The sequence below is a fragment of the Hypanus sabinus genome, chromosome 15 (assembly GCF_030144855.1).
Source record: "Hypanus sabinus isolate sHypSab1 chromosome 15, sHypSab1.hap1, whole genome shotgun sequence".
In the NCBI taxonomy this organism is placed as follows: domain Eukaryota; kingdom Metazoa; phylum Chordata; class Chondrichthyes; order Myliobatiformes; family Dasyatidae; genus Hypanus; species Hypanus sabinus.
In genome coordinates, this window is record NC_082720.1 from 86191189 (window position 1) to 86211553 (window position 20365).

The window sequence follows — 20365 nt, forward strand, 5'->3', positions numbered from 1 at the left end:
TCTCTTCTCACTGCTGTCATCCACTGTCAGGGACCCCCACCACCCGGGCCACGCTCTCTTCTCATTGCTGTCATCCCTCATCAGGGACCCCCACCACCCGGGCCACGCTCTCTTCTCACTGCTGACATCCATCGTCAGTGACCCCCACCACCCGGGCCACGCTCTCTTCTCACTGCTGTCATCCATGGTCAGGGACCCCCACCACCCGGGCCACGCTCTCTTCTCACTGCTGCCATCCATCGTCAGGGACCCCCACCACCCGGGCCACGCTCTCTTCTCACTGCTGACATCCATCGTCAGGGACCCCCACCACCCGGGCCACGCTCTCTTCTCACCGCTGTCATCCACTGTCAGGGACCCCCACCACCCGGGCCACGCTCTCTTCTCACTGCTGTCATCCATGGTCAGGGACCCCCATCACCCGGGCCACGCTCTCTTCTCACTGCTGACATCCATCGTCAGGGACCCCCACCACCCGGGCCACTCTCTCTTCTCACTGCTGTCATCCACCGTCAGGGACCCCCACCACCCGGGCCACGCTCTCTTCTCACTGCTGTCATCCCTCATCAGGGACCCCCACCACCCGGGCCACGCTCTCTTCTCACTACTGTCATCCATGGTCAGGGACCCCCACCACCCGGGCCACGCTGTCTTCTCACCGCTGTCATCCACCGTCAGGGACCCCCACCACCCGGGCCACGCTCTCTTCTCACTGCTGACATCCATCGTCAGTGACCCCCACCACCCGGGCCACGCTCTCTTCTCACTGCTGACATCCATCGTCAGGGACCCCCACCACCTGGGCCACGCTCTCTTCTCACTGCTGCCATCCATCGTCAGGGGCCCCCACAACCCAGGCCACGTTCTCTTCTCACTGCTGTCATCCACCGTCAGGGACCCCCACCACCCGGGCCACGCTCTCTTCTCACTGCTGTCATCCACCATCAGGGGCCCCCACCACCCGGGCCACGCTCTCTTCTCACCGCTGTCATCCACTGTCAGGGACCCCCACCACCCGGGCCACGCTCTCTTCTCACTGCTGTCATCCACCGTCAGGGACCCCCACCACCCGGGCCACGCTCTCTTCTCACTGTTGTCATCCCTCATCAGGGACCCCCACCACCCGGGCCACGCTCTCTTCTCACTGCTGACATCCATCGTCAGGGACCCCCACCACCCGGGCCACGCTCTCTTCTCACTGCTGACATCCATCGTCAGGGACCCCCACCACCGGGGCCACGCTCTCTTCTCACTGCTGACATCCATCGTCAGTGACCCCCACCACCCGGGCCATGCTCTCTTCTCACTGCTGCCATCCATCGTCAGGGACCCCCACCACCCGGGCCACGCTCTCTTCTCACTGCTGTCATCCACCGTCAGGGACCCCCACCACCCGGGCCACGCTCTCTTCTCACTGCTGACATCCATCGTCAGTGACCCCCACCACCCGGGCCACGCTCTCTTCTCACTGCTGTCATCCACCGTCAGGGACCCCCATCACCCGGGCCACGCTCTCTTCTCACTGCTGTCATCCATCGTCAGGGACCCCCACCACCCAGGCCAGGCTCTCTTCTCACCGCTGCATCCATAATCAGAGACCCCACCACCCAGGCCACGCTCTCATCTCACCGCTGCCATCAGGAGCATCAGGACCCCCACCACCAAGTTGAGGAACAGTTATTACTCCTCAACCATCAGCCTGCTGAACCAGAGGGGATAACTTCACTCAACTTCACACATCTATCACTGAACTGTTCCCGCAACCTATGGACTCGCTTCCAACACTCTGCATCTCATGTTCTGGATATTTATTGTTTATTTCTTTATTATTATTGTTATTTTTATATTTGCAGTTTGTTGTCTTGTGCACACTGGATGTCCACCCTGTCGGTGTTGTCTTTCATGGATTCTCTTATGGTTTTGGACTTATTATGCCCACAAAAGTTGAGTTTCAGGGTTGTACATGGTGACAATAAATTTACTTTGAAGTTTGAAAGACCAAAAAAGAAAAAATGAGAAAATACTAATAATAAATAAATCAGCAATAAATATTGAGAACATGATTTTCAGAGTCCTTAAAAGTGAGTACATGGGTTGTGGAATCAGTTCAGTGTTATGATAAATGAAGTTATCCATGCTGGTTCAGGAGCCTGATGGTTGAAGGGTAATAATTGTTGCTGAAGGTGGTGTTGTGGGTCCTGAGGCTCCTGTATCTCTTGTCCAATAGCAGCAGTGAGTAGAGAGCACGGCCTGGATGGTGTGGGTCCTGAGGCTCCTGTACCTCCTTCCTGATACCTGCAGTGATTAGAGAGCACGACCTGGATGGTGTGGGTCCTGAGGCTCCTGTATCTCCCTCCCGATACCTGCAGTGATTAGAGAGCACGACCTGGATGGTGTGGGTCCTGAGGCTCCTGTATCTCCCTCCCGATAACTGCAGTGATTAGAGAGCACGCCCTGGATTGTGTGGGTCCTGAGGCTCCTGTACCTCCCTCCCAATACCTGCAGTGATTAGAGAGCACGGCCTGGATGGTGTGGGTCCTGAGGCTCCTGTACCTCCCTCCCAATACCTGCAAGTGAGTAGAGAGCACGGCCTGGATGGTGTGGGTCCTGAGGCTCCTGTACCTCCCTCCCGATACCTGCAGTGATTAGAGAGCACGGCCTGGATGGTGTGGGTCCTGAGGCTCCTGTACCTCCCTCCCGATACCTGCAGTGAGTAGAGAGCACGGCCTGGATGGTGTGGGTCCTGAAGCTCCTGTACCTCCCTCCCAATACCTGCAGTGAGTAGAGAGCACGGCCTGGATGGTGTGGGTCCTGAGGCTCCTGTACCTCCCTCCCAATACCTGCAGTGATTAGAGAGCACGACCTGGATGGTGTGGGTCCTGAGGCTCCTGTACCTCCCTCCCGATACCTGCAGTGATTAGAGAGCACGGCCTGGATGGTGTGGGTCCTGAGGCTCCTGTACCTCCCTCCCGATACCTGCAGTGATTAGAGAGCACGCCCTGGATGGTGTGGGTCCTGAGGCTCCTGTACCTACTTCCTGATACCTGCAGTGATTAGAGAGCACGGCCTGGATGGTGTGGGTCCTGAGGCTCCTGTACCTACTTCCTGATACCTGCAGTGATTAGAGAGCACGGCCTGGATGGTGTGGGTCCTGAGGCTCCTGTACCTCCCTCCCGATACCTGCAGTGATTAGAGAGCACGGCCTGGATGGTGTGGGTCCTGAGGCTCCTGTATCTCCCTCCCGATACCTGCAGTGATTAGAGAGCACGGCCTGGATGGTGTGGGTCCTGAGGCTCCTGTACCTCCCTCCCGATACCTGCTGCGAGAAGAGTATTCCTGATTGCTATAACAGATTATAATACATAATATTAAATTATATATATTTTTATTATATTTACTTTGATTTGTTCTCCAGGGTGCACGACGGGCAGAATCAAATATTGCTGTGATGATCATGCGCTGTAGTATCAATTGTTTGGTGACAGTACAGTAAAGATGACAGAAGCTGCTTAACCTGCCTCTGTTGGTTCTTTTGAACACCTCCCTAAATGTTTCTACTCCATGTCTCCCTGCATATATCATGCCGATGGTTATCCATCCAGTTTCCCTTTTAAAAGTTCCCGTTTGTTCTTTCTCTTTGCTCTTCACTTTCAGGAGAGGAACCATATTCCTGTCTGCTTAATATAGAACAGTACAGCACATGAACAGGGCCTTGGGCCCACTACATTGTCCCAAAACAATTAAATTAGTAATCAGATGGCCAACTAAACTAATCTCTACTGCCTACACAATGTCCATTGTTCTCACATTCAAGTGTCTATCTAAAAGTCTCTTAAAAGTTGCTGACGTATCTGCCTCTGCCCCCATTCCAGGCACCCACCACTCCCTGTGCTTTAAAAAAACACAAAACCTGCCCCTCATATCTCCTTTGAAATTACCCCCTCTCACCTTAAATGCACGCCCTCTGGTATTAGGCATTTCAACCCTGGGAGAAAGATACTGAATGTTTTTCTGTGGCTCACGTAATTTTATAAACCTCTATCAGATCTCCCCTCAGCTGCCATCTCTCCAGAGAAAACTACCCAAGTTTTTTTCCAGTCTCTCATTATAGCACACGCTTTGTAATCCAGGTAGCATCCTGGTAAATCACCTCTGCGCCCTCAACGTCCTTCCCAGAACAGTATGCAGTACTCCAGATGCAGACTAACTAGAGTTTTATAACGCTGCATCATAACTTCCTGACTTTTGAACTCAGTGCATCAACTAACAAAGGCAAACATGTCAGGGGCCATAAACTCGGAATCTCAGATCCCTTTGCTCAACAACAGTGTTAAGGGCCTCACCCTCAACACGGTACTGCCTCTTTACATTTAAAACAAAAGATTCTCCTCCTCCTCATTTTTCTGTCAGTCTTAAAGCACAACAGGATAAAAACAGGCCCTCCAGCCCTTCTGGAAGACCACTGTATAGAAGGAGAGTTGTGCATAGAAGGAAGATGAGCCAGAGGGAAGTAGTTGGCAGGTGAGGGAAAGAGGGCGGATGAGAGGGGAGCCAGGGGAATGGAGAAAGGGAGAAATTCCTGGAAGTTGGAGAAATGGATGCTCATGTTGTCACGTTGGAGGCTATCTAAATGGGAAGTGTGGTGGTGTTACCACGTAAACACAAGAGATTCTGCAGCTGCTGGAAATCTAGAGCAACACACACTAAATGCTGGAGGATTTCAGCAGGTCGATGGAGAGGAATAAGTAGTTGACATTTCAGGCCGAGACTTTCATCAGGATTGACCAGTATCAGCTGCTGTGTTTCTGACCCTTATGGAAGCTGTTATTCACATTTACTCTGGCAGCTTCGTGTGTAATCTTGACTGTATGTGCGTTGTCCTGCCATTTTGTGGCGGAGAGGCTTGTGAGATCTCGAAAGCTATGACACCTGGAGCTTAGCCCCTGGTAGGGTCACCCATGGCGGTAACGTCAAGGGGGAGGTTTCAGACGGTGAGCAATCTCACCAAGAGCTCAGCGGTGGAACTGGCGGAAGGTGATGACGCAGAAGGCCACTGGACCCTGACCCCGCTCTAGGTCAAGGGTCGTGTGGTGGCTGGCCGCACATCAGTCTCTCCATGTTGAGCAAAGTCATGCACAGGCTTGCTCCATTCAGGGAATCCACCTGTATATTGGATCAGCCCCCACAACTACCTGAAGACCCCCCCAAAGGAGCATCAGACTGGACTCGTGTCTACTAATCCCCACCTCTCACTATGAAGGACACTCCTTGCCTCCCTCCTCCCCAGACTGTCCTCAGTTCCTAACTACGGTAGTTTATTTTTATGAGGAATTGAGTTATAGGGAAAGGATGAATAGGTTAAAACTTTTTTCGCTGGAGAGTAGGAGAATGAGGGGAGATTTGATAGAGATGTACAAAATTATGAGGGGTATTGATAGGGCAAATGCAAGCAGGCTTTTTCCACTGAGGTTGGATGAGACTAGAACTAGAGGTCATGGGTTAAGGGTGAAAGGGGAACCTGAGGGGGAACTTATTCGCCCAGAGAGCGGTGTGAGCGTGGAACGAGCTGCTAGAGGAAGTGGTGGATGTGGGTTCGATTGTGACATTTAAGATGGAGGGCTATGGGCTGGGCAGAATAACGGTTTGGGCTGAAGGGCCTGTTTCTATGACGCCCACAGTCTGTCTGCAATTTCCAGAGTCCCTGTGGAAAAGGAATTTCTATTCAAGCCCTTGATGTTGAGCTGTTGGTGTTGGACGTTGAGCACACTGCATGTGGCTGAGGCCTTGGGACTTTTGCCCGTCTTGGGAAAGGCCCTGATTGAATTGTGTGCATTGGGTTCATTCATGGGAAACCACAGGGTGGGGGTAGGGCTTGCAGATGGGAGGGGGGGTGTAGCAGGAAGAGAGGCACAGGCTCTTATTTCTTGAAGTGGTTTCTTTGAAAACTGCCAGATCAGGTTTCAAAGTCAAGGGGCTTCAAGGTAAATAAGCAATCAAGGAAAGTAACAGCTGTGAACAAGGCCATTCTGCCCACATTTCACTGCCAGCCCTTGCGAATGAGTAGGAGTATACATTCTTAAAGATTAGATTAGCTTTATTTGCCACCGGTGTGTGCCGAAACACAATGGCGCACCATAGAATTTGTGAAAAATGATACATAGTTGTTCGTCCTCATTTGTGAATAGTTTTACATAAATTATATTGTATTTCTTTATGTTCCTGTGAATGCCTGCCAGAAAATGATTCTCAGGTGATGTATACATACCATGATAACAAAATTACTTTGAAATTTGTTTGCATCAATGCCGCAGCCCGCAAGTGGGAGGAAACCAGAACACCAGGAGGAACGCTGCATGGTCATAGGGAGAGCAAACTCCTTACAGGCAACAGTGGAAATTGAACTGTGTGAGCCTAGTGGTACTGTAAAGTGTTGTGCTAACCACTACACAACTGTGACTCCCGTGAAGGTACAGCCCTGGTGACAATTGCTGGAGAGGACTTTGGGCTGGATTGAAGCACAGAGCCTGGGCCCAAGAGAGACAAAAACCCCCCAATATTTAGCTGATTTAAGTGCCAAGCCAGATTATAAAGATTAAGATTTTGAGGTCGCAGGCAGGGGACGAACTGGTGTTCAGCTCACTGCTCAGAGAGGCTTTACGCACCTCAGCACTGAACTGTCTGTGACTGTGGCCTGCAGCCATTGACACTCACCTCAGCACTGAACTGTCTGTGTGACTGTGGCCTGCAGCCATTGACACTCACTTCACACTGAACTGTCTGTGTGACTGTGGCCTGCAGCCATTGACACTCACCTCAGCACTGAACTGTCTGTGACTGTGGCCTGCAGCCATTGACACTCACTTCACACTGAACTGTCTGTGTGACTGTGGCCTGCAGCCATTGACACTCCCCTCAGCACTGAACTGTCAGTGTGACTGTGGCCTGCAGCCATTGACACTCAGCTCAGCACTGAACTGTCTGTGTGACTGTGGCCTGCAGCCATTGACACTCACCTCAGCACTGAACTGTCTGTGTGACTGTGGCCTGCAGCCATTGACACTCACCTCAGCACTGAACTGTCTGAGTGACTGTGGCCTGCAGCCATTGACACTCACCTCAGCACTGAACTGTCTGAGTGACTGTGGCCTGCAGCCATTGACACTCACTTCACACTGAACTGTCAGTGTGACTGTGGCCTGCAGCCATTGACACTCACCTCAGCACTGAACTGTCTGAGTGACTGTGGCCTGCAGCCATTGACACTCACCTCAGCACTGAACTGTCTCTGTGACTGTGGCCTGCAGCCATTAACACTCACCTCAGCACTGAACTGTCTCCGTGACTGTGGTCTGCAGCCATTAACACTCACCTCAGCACTGAACTGTCTGTGTTACTGTGGCCTGCAGCCATTGACACTCACCTCAGCACTGAACTGTCTGTGACTGTGGCCTGCAGCCATTGACACTCACCTCAGCACTGAACTGTCTGAGTGACTGTGGCCTGCAGCCATTGACACTCACCTCAGCACTGAACTGTCTGTGACTGTGGCCTGCAGCCATTGACACTCACCTCAGCACTGAACTGTCTGTGTGACTGTGGCCTGCAGCCATTGACACTCACCTCAGCATTGAACTGTCTGTGACTGTGGCCTGCAGCCATTGACACTCCTCTCAGCACTGAACTGTCAGAGTGACTGTGGCCTGCAGCCATTGACACTCACCTCAGCATTGAACTGTCTGTGACTGTGGCCTGCAGCCATTGACACTCACCTCAGCACTGAACTGTCTGTGACTGTGGCCTGCAGCCATTGACACTCACCTCAGCACTGAACTGTCTGTGACTGTGGCCTGCAGCCATTGACACTCACCTCAGCACTGAACTGTCTGTGACTGTGGCCTGCAGCCATTGACACTCACCTCAGCACTGAACTGTCTGTGTGACTGTGGCCTGCAGCCAGTGACACTCACCTCAGCATTGAACTGTCTGTGACTGTGTCCTGCAGCCATTGACACTCACCTCAGCACTGAACTGTCTGTGACTGTGGCCTGCAGCCATTGACACTCACCTCAGCACTGAACTGTCTGTGACTGTGGCCTGCAGCCATTGACACTCACCTCAGCACTGAACTGTCTGTGACTGTGGCCTGCAGCCATTGACACTCACCTCAGCACTGAACTGTCTGTGACTGTGGCCTGCAACCATTGACACTCACCTCAGCACTAAACTGTCAGAGTGACTGTGGCCTGCAGCCATTGACACTCACCTCAGCATTGAACTGTCTGTGTGACTGTGGCCTGCAGCCATTGACACTCACCTCAGCACTGAACTGTCTGTGACTGTGGCCTGCAGCCATTGACACTCACCTCAGCACTGAACTGTCTCCGTGACTGTGGCCTGCAGCCATTGACACTCACCTCAGCACTGAACTGTCTCCGTGACTGTGGCCTGCAGCCATTGACACTCACCTCAGCACTGAACTGTCTCCGTGACTGTGGTCTGCAGCCAATGACACTCACCTCAGCACTGAACTGTCTGTGTTACTGTGGCCTGCAGCCATTGACACTCACCTCAGCACTGAACTGTCTGTGACTGTGGCCTGCAGCCATTGACACTCACCTCAGCACTGAACTGTCTGCGTGACAGTGGCCTGCAGCCATTGACACTCACCTCAGCACTGAACTGACTGTGTTACTGTGGCCTGCAGCCAATGACACTCACCTCAGCACTGAACTGTCTGTGTGACTGTGGCCTGCAGCCATTGACACTCACCTCAGCACTGAACTGTCTGTGACTGTGGCCTGCAGCCATTGACACTCACCTCAGCACTGAACTGTCAGAGTGACTGTGGCCTGCAGTCATTGACACTCACCTCAGCACTGAACTGTCTGTGTGACTGTGGCCTGCAGCCATTGACACTCACCTCAGCACTGAACTGTCTCTGTGACTGTGGCCTGCAGCCATTGACACTCACCTCAGCACTGAACTGTCTGTGACTGTGGCCTGCAGCCATTGACACTCACCTCAGCACTGAACTGTCTCCGTGACTGTGGCCTGCAGCCATTGACACTCACCTCAGCACTGAACTGTCTGTGACTGTGGCCTGCAGCCATTGACACTCACCTCAGCACTGAACTGTCTGTGACTGTGGACCCACTCTTGGGGGCTCTGTGGTTCATGTTCTCTCTGTTATTTGTTTACTTTTAATAAGAAAGAGTTTTTTTGCTCTTTGAATATTTGATTAACTTTTTTGTGTGTGGTTTTTCTTGGATTCTGTGGCGTTTCTTTGTTTTGTGACTGCCAGCAAGAAGGCTGTCTTTGGTATGCATACTCTGATAATAAATGTACTTTGTTATGTCCAAATAAGTGTTGGACATTCAGTATTACACCTTCAGTTTCTGCCTGAAAGCTGCAGGGTTTCATGTGCAGCTTTCTGGTGCGGAGCGTGTTATGCACACGCAGAACGAGGACAATGACAGAGTTGTAGAATTCAGTGCTTTTGCTGAGTCCTGTTTGTGACAATTCACGTTGGGCAACTTGCAGTGCAGGTGCTACGAGCCAGGCTTGCCAAGATGAAAGAACGTGTGCACTTGAAAGCCTGCTCCGAAGGCTTTCGAGAGAGAACCTTCTGTGTGTTGGAGCATCAATCAGTTCACCGCACGATCAATCAGCCACGTGTGCACTTGCCACATTCTCGCAGTCAGTCCTGTAAAACTTGTTATCAAAGTTCACAACCCTGAGATTCATTTTCTTGTGGACATGCATAGTAATTCCAAGAAACACAGTAATATCAATGAAAAACCATACCCCATGAGACAAACACCCAGTGTACACAAGACAACAAACTGTGCAAATATAAAAAGAAAATAATAATAATAAATTAGCAATTAATATCGAGAAAATGAGATGAAGAGTTCTCGAAAGTGAATCCATTGGTTGTGGGAACCATTCAGTGATATGACATGAAGACGTATGAAGTTGAGTGAGGTTACCCCCGCTGGTTCAGGAGCCTGATGTTTGAGGGGTAATATCTGTTTCTGAACCCGGTGGTGAGGGTCCTGAGACTCCTGTACCTCCTTCCTGATGGCAGCAGTGAGAAGAGAGCGTGGCCTGGGCGGTGGGGATCCCTGATGGATGCTGCTTTCCTGCGACAGTGCTCTGTGCAGATGTCCTCAATTTGCACAATCCGTTGTCTTCTGCGGCTTTCCATGTGTTTCTTTCTATTTACTGTGAATGCTGCAAGAAAATATATGTCAGGGCTGCTTAGATAACACATGTACTTTGAGCTTTGAACACAGCAACGGACTGCGCACCGAACACGAAGCCAGATTAAACTCAATCTCTTCACCCTGTGGATGTGCTCAATGGTGGGGAGAGCTGTGCCCGTGATGGCCTGGATGGTGGATGCTGCTTTGCTGTGGCCACACTCTCCTGTAGACATGCTCACTGATGGAGACACGGGCACACTGAATCCACCCCGTCCCTTGTTGGATCCCAATGCTTTAATCTGAAGTTCTTTTGAGTTACTCCAGTGGTCGGGGTCGACCATGGATGGTGTGTCCCAGCTGTCTACATGATACACAAGCCAGGTCAGTACGATACGGAAAGCAAGCTGTTGCCCGTGCAGCAGACTCCCCCTCTCCACTCAAATAAACCAATCCAGCTTGGCACCAGCAGGAGTTGCCATTCAGCGCCAAACTCAACGTACAACTGCCTTAGGGACTCTAGCTCCAGATTTTACTCCCAAAGCCCTCCCCATGCTGGATATGGACACAAGGCAGTGGTTCTTAGGGTCCTTTTGGAAGTCAGGAAATGGGCACAAAGCTTGTTGCTTCATGGTAGTTAAAGAGTGGATAAAACAAAGTGAAATTGAAATAGACAGTGATAGAGGTTCACAAAATGAAGAGAGAGAGAGAGAGAGAGAGAGAAAGCTAAGATTAAGATGGTGCTCCCTTATAGTCAGCTATTTTTTTACGACAGTGATCAGGAAAAGTCCATTCAAGTTTGTAGATAAGAGTTAGCCAATTAGAAAGTCATTATTAAAAATAATGAAGAATTGTACTTTGTATAATAACTAGAGGCATATTAAACTTGTAATGCTTGCTATTACCACAAGGAAGTTTGCTCGGTAGTTACAGAAGTAGTTGTATAAAAATACAAGCATGTAATTGGTAAACTGCAAAGAAAATAACAATCAAAGGGTCTAATCTAAGAATTGAGCAGTTGGATTTAACACCCTCCACCTCCTGTTTACACAGACCTAATGAAGATCTGAAGACTTCTGTCTGGAAGTCAGGAATCATCTGTTCTCTGGCATCTATTCTGCCCCACTAAAAAAAATATTTTGGGATTGCATTCAAGAAGTCCTGATGCACAGTCCCAACCAAAACCAATGTTCATCCCTCTCCCTCCACAGATGCTGCTTGACCTTCTGTGTTCTTCCAGCAACTTATTTCTTGCTCCTGATTTCAGCATCTTATAGTATTAGCAAGGAATCCGGTCCTTGGCCCATCTAGACTGTGCCAACGTGACCTTCTGCCTAGTTCCACCTACCTGCAGCTGCACCATAGCCCTTTATACCCCTCCCATTCATGCACCCGTCCAAACTTCTATTAAATGTTACAATTGGACCTGCATCCACCACTTCCACTGGCAGCTCGTTCCATGCTCTCACCACCCTCCGAGTGAAGAAGGGCCCTACTCTTTCCTTTGCAATATTCCATCTGCCGCTTATTCTCCTAATCTCTCGGCCTCCCTGTTTCCTCAATGCTACCTGTCCCTTCACCTACCTTGATGACACTGGCAAACTTGACCACGAAACCATCAGTTCCGTCATCTAGATCATATTTTGTAACGTTCCCGTTGTCACCCTCAGTGTGGTGGAAGGTACTGTATGACAAAGAACAAAAGCCAAAGTAGGCATTTGATCCATTGAGTCTGCGCCACCATTCCATCACGGCTGATTTATCATCCCTCTCAACCCCATTCTCCTGCCTTTCCCCCATAACCTTTGACACCCTGACTAATCAAGAACCTGTCAACCTCCACTTTAAGTATACTCGCCCTTCACAATTGCCTGTAGCAAGGAATTCTACAGATTCACCATGCTCTGGCTAAAGAAATTCCTCCTTGTCTCTGTTCCAAATGAATGCCCCTCTGTTCTGAGGCTGTGTCCTCTGGTCCTGGACTCCCCCACTAAAGGAAACATCCTCTTCATGTCCACTCTATCAGGACCTTTCAATGTTTGCTCGGTTTCAATGAGATCCCCACCACCCCTCATTCTTCTAAACTCCAGTGAGTACCGGCCCAGAGTCTTCAAATGCCCTTCATATGTTAACCCTTTCATTCCCAGAATCATTCACTTGAATTTCCTCTGGATCCTGTCCAGATAAAGGGCCCAAAATTGCTCTCAATGCTCCAAGTGTGGTCTGAGCGGTGCTTTGTAAGGTCTCCGCTTTATATCCTCACTCCTATATTCCAGTCCTCTCAAAACGAATACTAACTCCCCTCAACAATGCTACCCTGACTGTGGATCCTCTTGAGACGATGTTGCAATGCAAAGGGGGAAGTACATGCAGTGGCCACTTTATTAGGTACAGGAGTGGGCCCTCTGCTACTGTAGCCCATCCACTATCAGGCTCGATGTGTTGTGCATTCAGAAATGCTCTGCTGCACACCACCGTTGTAATGAGTTGTTATTTGAGTTACTGTCGCCTTCCTGTCAGTTAGAACCCATCTGCCCATTCTCCTCTGACCTCTCTCATTAACGAGGCGTTTTCACCCACAGAACTGACACACAATGGATTTTTTTTGTTTTTGTTTTTTTCACACCATTCCCTGTAAACCCTAGACAGTGTTATCTGTGAAAATCCCAGGAGATCAGCAGTTTCTGAGATACTCGAACCACCCCGTCTGGCACCAACAATCATTCCCCAGTCAGATTTACTTGGATCACATTTCTTCCCCATTCCGATGTTTGCTCTGAACATCATTTGAACTTCTTGACCATGTCTGCATGCTTTTATGCATTGAGTTGCTGCCACATGATTGGCTGATTAGATATTTGCATTAACGAGCTGGTGTACCTAATAAAGTGACAAGAAATTTGTTGTTTTGCGGCAGCAGTACAGTGTGGTACATAAAAAAGTTATTAAAAGTTTCAAGAAGAATATATTAAAAATAGTGCAAAAAGAGTAATATACTGAGGTAGTGTTCCTGGGTTCATGGTCCATTCAGAAATCTGATGGTGGAGGGGAGGATGCTTCAGGCTCTTGTACCTCCTCCCCGACGGTAGCAATGACAAAAGGCATGACATGGGTGATGGGTTGAATGCCGCCTTTTGAGTACACTGTCTCGACGTTTCAGAGGCTAGAACCGATAGACAGATGCTTTATTGATCCCAAAGGAAATTAGAGTCACAGTCGCATTTCAAGTTAACAGCTGTACAATAATAGAAGAGAAGTAAGAAGAATAAATAAAAAATAAGTTACCTTAGACAGTCTAACAGGACGGGTCATCACTTCCCCGGCTATAGATTGACTCATTATAGAGCCTAACGGCCGAGGGTAAGAGTGACCTCATGTGGGGCTCTTTGGAGCAGCACAGTTGTCTCAGTCTGTTATTGACAGTGTTTCTCTGTTCAGCCAGGGTGGCGTGCAGAGAGTGAGAAACATTGTCCGGAATCGCCAGGATTTTCCGTAGGGTCCTTTGTTCTACCACAGCCTCCAGTGTGACCAGTTTGACTCCTAGAACAGAGCCAGCTTTTCTAATCAGTTTATTGAGCCTGTTGGCATCACCCGTGTTGATGCCATTGCCCCAGCACACCACTGCATAGAAGATTGTTCTGGCGACAACAGACTGGTAGAACGTGTGAAGGAGAGGCCAGCAGACTCCAAAGCACCTCAGTCTCGTCAGGAAGCTGAGGCGACTCTGGCCCTTCTTGTCCACAGGCTCTGTGTTGGTGCTCCACTCAAGTCTTCATCCAGCTGCACCTCCATGTACTTGTAGATCCTCACCACAGCCATATCCTTACCATCAATTTAGGCTCAGTCTTTCTAAAGACCAATCAGTGATGTGAATGAGTGTTATTTTGTTAGGAACTGCCTCAAGCAGACAGTGTCTGTGTGAGAAAATGCAGTAAGTGCTTTGGTTTTGTCTAGCCGCTTCCACTTGCCTAGTACGAAGCCACATGTGAGGTTTAAAAGAGTTTCCCATAGTTTGTTTGCATGTTGATCAACTGAGGAAGATAAACGACGTCATTCATTCACCACCCGCTGCTTTCGTTATGGGTCATTGTGCAGCTGAAGGCTGCATCATAATCTCCCATTGCTGCTCTTGTCCACCCTTCACTCCTCCCTGCTCGTCTCCCCCACCTCCTGATCTCATGCCTCTAGAGATGATGTAGCAACTCAAAGGGGAATCACCTCAGTTTGTTTACTAATTTATTTGGTTCAGCATAACATCAAAGGCCATAAGGACACTATTACTATAGATCAGAAGAGGTAAGAGCAGAATTAGGCCATTTGGCCAATCAAGTCTGCTCTGCTATTCAACCGTGGCTGATCCTTTTATTTTTCCCTCCTCAGCCCCACTCCCCGACCTTCTCCCCATAAACTTGATGCCATGGCCAATCTGGAACTTGCCAACCTCACCTTAAACACACCAACGACCCGGCCTCCACAGTTGCCCATGGTAACAAATTCCACAGATTCACCACCCTCTGGCTAAAGAAACTCCTCCTCATCGCCATTCTAAAAGGAAGCCTCTTTATTCTGAGGCAGTCCTCTGGTCTCCCACCATAGGAAACATCCTCTCCCCATCCGCTCTATTGAGGCTTTCAACATTCAACAGGTTTCAGAAGGATCATCCCTGAATTCCACTGAGGGGAGGCCCAGAGCCCTCAAACGCTCGTCATATGAAAACCCTGTCAATCCCGGAATCATTTTTGTGAGCCTCCTTTCAATTGGTTGTTGTGATTTGTCCTGCAATAAGGCGAGGGTTAAATCGGTGGGTTGCTGGGCAGTGCAGCTCAGTGGACGGAGTGGCTTGTTCTGTGTTGTACATCTAAATAAAAGTAAAAGCTTCGCTAGTGACTGTGATGAGAGTGGTGGGTGTGAAATTATCCACGTACAAAGTCACTGTTATACGAGCCACTCAAACACAAACTCTCCATGTGCCTTTGTACTTTATTTATCCGCCTGCACTGCACTTTCTCTTGGGCCGTAACACTTTCTTCTGCTTTCTCTGACTCTCCTCTTGTACCGCTACCCCTGCAACGCCGCTGGTCTCTGCCGTTCCGATGGATTAAACAGCCGTCTGAAGAGGGGCTTCAAAGTCTGTTTATCGTCAACATCTGTACGTAGTGCACAACCCTGAGATTCGTCCACCCGCAGACAGTCACGAAGCAGAGAAGCACCGTGGAACCCGTTCAGAGGAAACAGCAAATACCCAATGCACAAAACGCTACAAATCACGCAAATGACAAAATATGAGCGCATATTAAATGTCAAACCACAGAGTCCTTGAACCAATCTAGGAGTGTTCCGTTCAATTCAATTTAGCACTGTGTCATTGATTGACTGCAGGCTGCAGAACCGGTCCGCCCTGATCAAAATAGCAATTAAATAAAAGTAGTCGCAAAAACATCATAACATGAACTGCAGAGTCACCTTAAAAACTAGTCCAATCCACAAGCCGCACCAATCAAACTTAGCCCAGTCCCAAGACTCCTGCACTTCCCTCCGGCAGCAGAGAGGGAGAGAGCGACTGGTCAAACACAGGCAGACGCTGCTGAACACCCGCTCGTCTTCAGCTTATCCTTGTTGATTTCAACCTTGCTCGACACTTTAATCAGCGAGTTGGTCAGGAATTGGAGCTGATCAACTCATCATTCGCTCACATACTCCGTTGTCAACCACGCCGAATTCCCTCAGAGACGACGAGGGAGTGTCAGTCGGTCCAAAAACAAATATCAAAGTGTAAATGGCAGGCTCCAATCGCACGCAGATTAGTTAAAAGAGGAAGGAGGAGGACAAATGTAGATTTGTGAGCCGTCTGTGGGAAGTCTATGAATTGCATTGGTCACCGGTGCCACCTCAGAAGCCTGCGGAGTGAGAAGAGCTGGCTCTCCACGTTGTACTGCCCAGACGTGTTGACTTTGGTGCTGTCAGCAAGGATGTAACATCCATGGGCAACCGCGACCACTGGAGGGCCTTACTTACTGCATCCATGCGCTTGTACGCAGAACAGTCGATGTGGGTGGCACGCCAGTAAAAGCTTTTTACTGTGTCTCGGCACACGTGACGGTAATAAGCAACACACAGATTGCTGGAGGAACTCAGGTCAGGCAACAGCTGTAACCAGCCAACATTTTGGCCCGAGACCCTGCTTCTTATATATGTGCATCGTACAAAAAGAGCGCGAAAATAGTGTTTGTGGGTTCTTTATCCATTCAGAAATCTGATGGCAGAGGAGAAGGAACTGTTCCTGAAACTCTGAGTTTGCATCTTCAGGCTCCTGTGCCACCACCTTGATGGTAGCGATGGTAAGAGATCATGACCTGGGTGACTGGGTCCTTCATGAAGGATGAAGATGTTCTCGATGCTGGGGAGGCCAGTGGCCGTGATGGAGCCGGCCGGGTTTACAAGCCTCTTCACATGACTATTTCTATCTTTTTCCTTTTTAGGATTTTTTTCCCCTGGATGCTGAGCAGGCTTAGTGGCTGTGGACTTTCAGAGACTCTGCTTGCTGATAAGTTGTTTGCATGATTTGTTCTTTGTCACACATTGTACGTTTGATGGTCTTTATCTTTTTTGTGAGTTCTTTAGTGTTTCTTTGTTGCCTGCGAGCAGATGTTACACAGTATTGTGTTTGTCCACGTGGAGCGGAGAGCAAGTTTGTAAATCCGGTGGGAGCAAAGGATGTTGGGAATGGTGAGGGTGGAGCACCACAGGAGGGGTGTGGCACAGGTGGCAGAGAAGGAGTGCCAGGGGTGGGGAATGGTGCGGGCGCAGACACACCCAGCCCTAAGACACCAGGCAAGGTCATTTGATTCCAAACGATTGGTTTATTGATCATTCCAGAACGTCTCTCTGGTGCTTCCCGCTCCCTCCCCTCTCCCTCCCCTCTCCCTTCCCTTTTTTCCAACCATGATTTCCTTCTCCCTGCCCCCTTCCCACTCTCAGTCCTCAATAGAGACCCAGATCAGAATCAGGTTTATCATCACTCACACGTTTTTGTGTGGCAAAGGTACCGATACTGTGCAATAGTCTGTGGCACAAGAGTTATGTATAAGTGCCTCAGACTTGCACAGTGCGGTACATACTTTGAAATAAATGTACTTTGAACTTTGGAGGCCATTCAGCGGGTGCTATCCACTTGCCCGTTTATGTGCTGACTTCTATAGTGAGTTTTGGTTTCATTTTGTGACAGTGGTTATGTTCCCAGGAGGTTTTGGCATTCTGGTTGTAGAAGCAGTGAGCTCCTTCTGCTATGTAAATACTTTATCAAGGCTGGTTAATAAACCTTATCAGTCTTGCATGTTCCTGGATATCAGAACTATTTTTTCAGCATGCATTTTCATGGCTTTATCTCTAGCAGTGATTGACGGCTCTGGGCCAGTACTCACTGGAGTGTAGAAGAATGAGGGAGGATGTCATTGAATCCTGTTGAATACTGAGAGGCCTCGATAGTGTGGATGTGGAGAGGATGTTTCCTGCAGTGGGGGAGTCTGGAACAAGAGGGCACAGCCTCGGAATAGAGGGATGGATGGCCTTTTAGAACAGAGCTAAGGAATTTCTTTAGGCAGAGTGTGGTAAATCTATGGACTTCATTGCCACAGATGGCTGTAGAGGCCAAACCATTAAGTATCTATAAAGCAGATGTTTACTGACCTCTGGCTAAAGAAAATCTCTCCATATCCACTCTCTCCAGCCTTTCAATATTTGATAGCTTTCAATGAGACCCCCTTGCATTCTTCTGAACGTCAGTGAGTACAGGCCCAGAGCCAGCAAACTCCTCCATATGTTAACCCTTTAATTCCCTCTGGACTCTCTCCTTTCTTTGATATGGGGTCCAAAACTGCTCACAATCCTCCAAGTGTGCTCTGATAAGTTGGGAGGATTCTCTGGGCATTAAAGGGCAATGTCATGAATTTATTTTAAATGTGTTTTGTTTCCATTTTCTTCAGAAATGCTTTCTGCTTCATTTTCAAAGAATTTTGGGTGGGGGAACAGTGATTGAACGGGGGGGGGGTTTATTTTATTTAGAGATACAGCACGGAATAGGCTGTTCCAGCACAATGAGCTGCACCACGCAGCACCCCGCCTAATGACAGGACAGTCTGCAGTGAGCAGTTAACGTACTGCCCAGTCTGTCTTTAGAATGTGGGAGGAAACTGGAGCACCCAGAGGAAACCCACTCATTCTATGCAGAGGGCACACGTTTGAACTGAACTCTGAACTCCGATGCTCTGTAATAGCGATGTGCTAACTGCTTTAGGTTTAAGTGCTTCTAGGTGGTCAGCATGATCCTGATAGGCCGAAGGGCCTGCCTCACTATTGTGTGAGGCCATTCGACCCATTGCATCCATGCTTCCTCTTTCTGGTTTCTCTCTCCCACTACGACTTCCTTTGCATTGCCAATCCATTATGTTTGTATCTCAAGTTCAAGTTTAATTGTCATTCAGCCGAGCATGAATACCGATGAATAAAGCCAAGTGAGACAGTGTTCCTTTGGGGCCAAGGTGCAAAACATAATTCCAACAGTCCTACACAGAACAAGGCACCTACAGCCCTTGTACAATAGCAGTAACCATACAGTCACACAAGTGTAGTCCAAGTCCCTGAGTCCGTGAATGTTGCAGCAGTCAAATACGACCCACTGAGTCAAATGTCTTCCACTGGCCAAATGCTGGAGTTCAGCCGTAACTTCAACATGGATGCCACGCCACACCGACTGCAATGCCTCTCTCCCTGGCAGCTGCAAACAGGTGACACCCTGGCCTGAGGCCTAGTCCTGTCTACAACTGAAACCACGCAGATCCACCCCCACCCCCCCCAGCCGCTGTCATTCCCACAAATAAACTAGTGAACCAGACTTGCAGCGTTCCACATTACCAACGTTCAGCAGGGTCTTGTGATCACAAGACTAGCGACAGAGATGATCGCTCGTTGTTAGACCTCACGCCTCCATCGTGCACCCACTCTGACACCTCTCTGATGCAGGCAGCACCACGAGCCACACCATTGCAACTCCTTCAATTTCTCCAGCGAGCAACTCGCTGATGGGGGTAGACCTGCAGTACTTTAAGGTCTTAAAGTCCAGCAGGATCTTGCGATCGTAAAAAAAAATACAGTAACACCTTTGGTTGGCCCTGTAGATGCTGCTGCGTCTCAGTGTACAGCCATCTTACAGGAAGAAGGCCACTTGGCCCATTGCATCATACTAGCTCCCGTGGGATCAATCTGATTCAGGTTTATCGTTGTGAAATTTGTTCTTTTGTCGCAGCAGTACAGTGCAAAATGTAACAAAATTTAGCAAGTTACAATACGACAAGTATCAGAGTTGATGCAAGTAGGATTGATTGATGAATCGATTGGGGCTCCTCCACCCTGAGGCTGGGGACTGAGAGCTTAATGCTAAAAAGGAGGTGACTTTATTCAGTCGATTGCTAATTGATCCAGGCTGCCACTGAGATCAGCAGTGGCATTCAAAATTGTCGAGGTCGTCCTTTCACGAACGCGGGAAAGGAGCCGTTCTCTCCTTCGTAGTCTGTGAAGGCAGAGATGTGATTCGGGTAAAGGGAGGTGGCCGTGTTTGGTCTCCTGTTGTCCATTCAGAAAGACTTTGTTGGATCTGGATCTCTGTTTATTTTCTGATCCTTGTGATTCTTCCGGGAGTCAAAAATGGTGAGAAATTAACGATAGATTATTTTAGAGTACATACAAATACTGAGCAAACTAAATGTGGAGCTGAGAAACGATGCTGAGAGGTGAATGTGAAGACAAAAGAATAAAGAAGCAAATGATGGTGCTTCTGAAAAATCCATCACTTTTATAGATAAGTAAGAAATTCCTTAGACAGGAATAAACTAGTTCATAGGCTGCATAAATAAAACAATTACATTACATGGATAATGTTCTCATACTTGGCCAATGAAAAGTGAGAAATGGCTGTAGTGCTTTCTGTCAGTGAGTGGGGATGAACCACCACAGACTGAAAAATACAGGAGTTTGTTAAAATGTACAAATCTTAAAAAAAAGTATTATTCAAAAAAAACAGTGGTTTCCACAACTCTGAGAACTTTCCAAGAAAAAATATTGAGAAATAAATAAGATTCCATCTTCGTCATCCACCTATAATCTCCCTG

The 20365-nt window shown here is 48.9% G+C and overlaps 1 protein-coding gene across 3 annotated transcripts in view; it reads left to right on the forward strand.

The window, feature by feature from the left end:
- The window catches only part of tnip1 (TNFAIP3 interacting protein 1), a 136926-nt gene that overhangs the window by 18088 nt on the left and 98473 nt on the right, over positions 1–20365 (forward strand). The window lies entirely within an intron of this gene.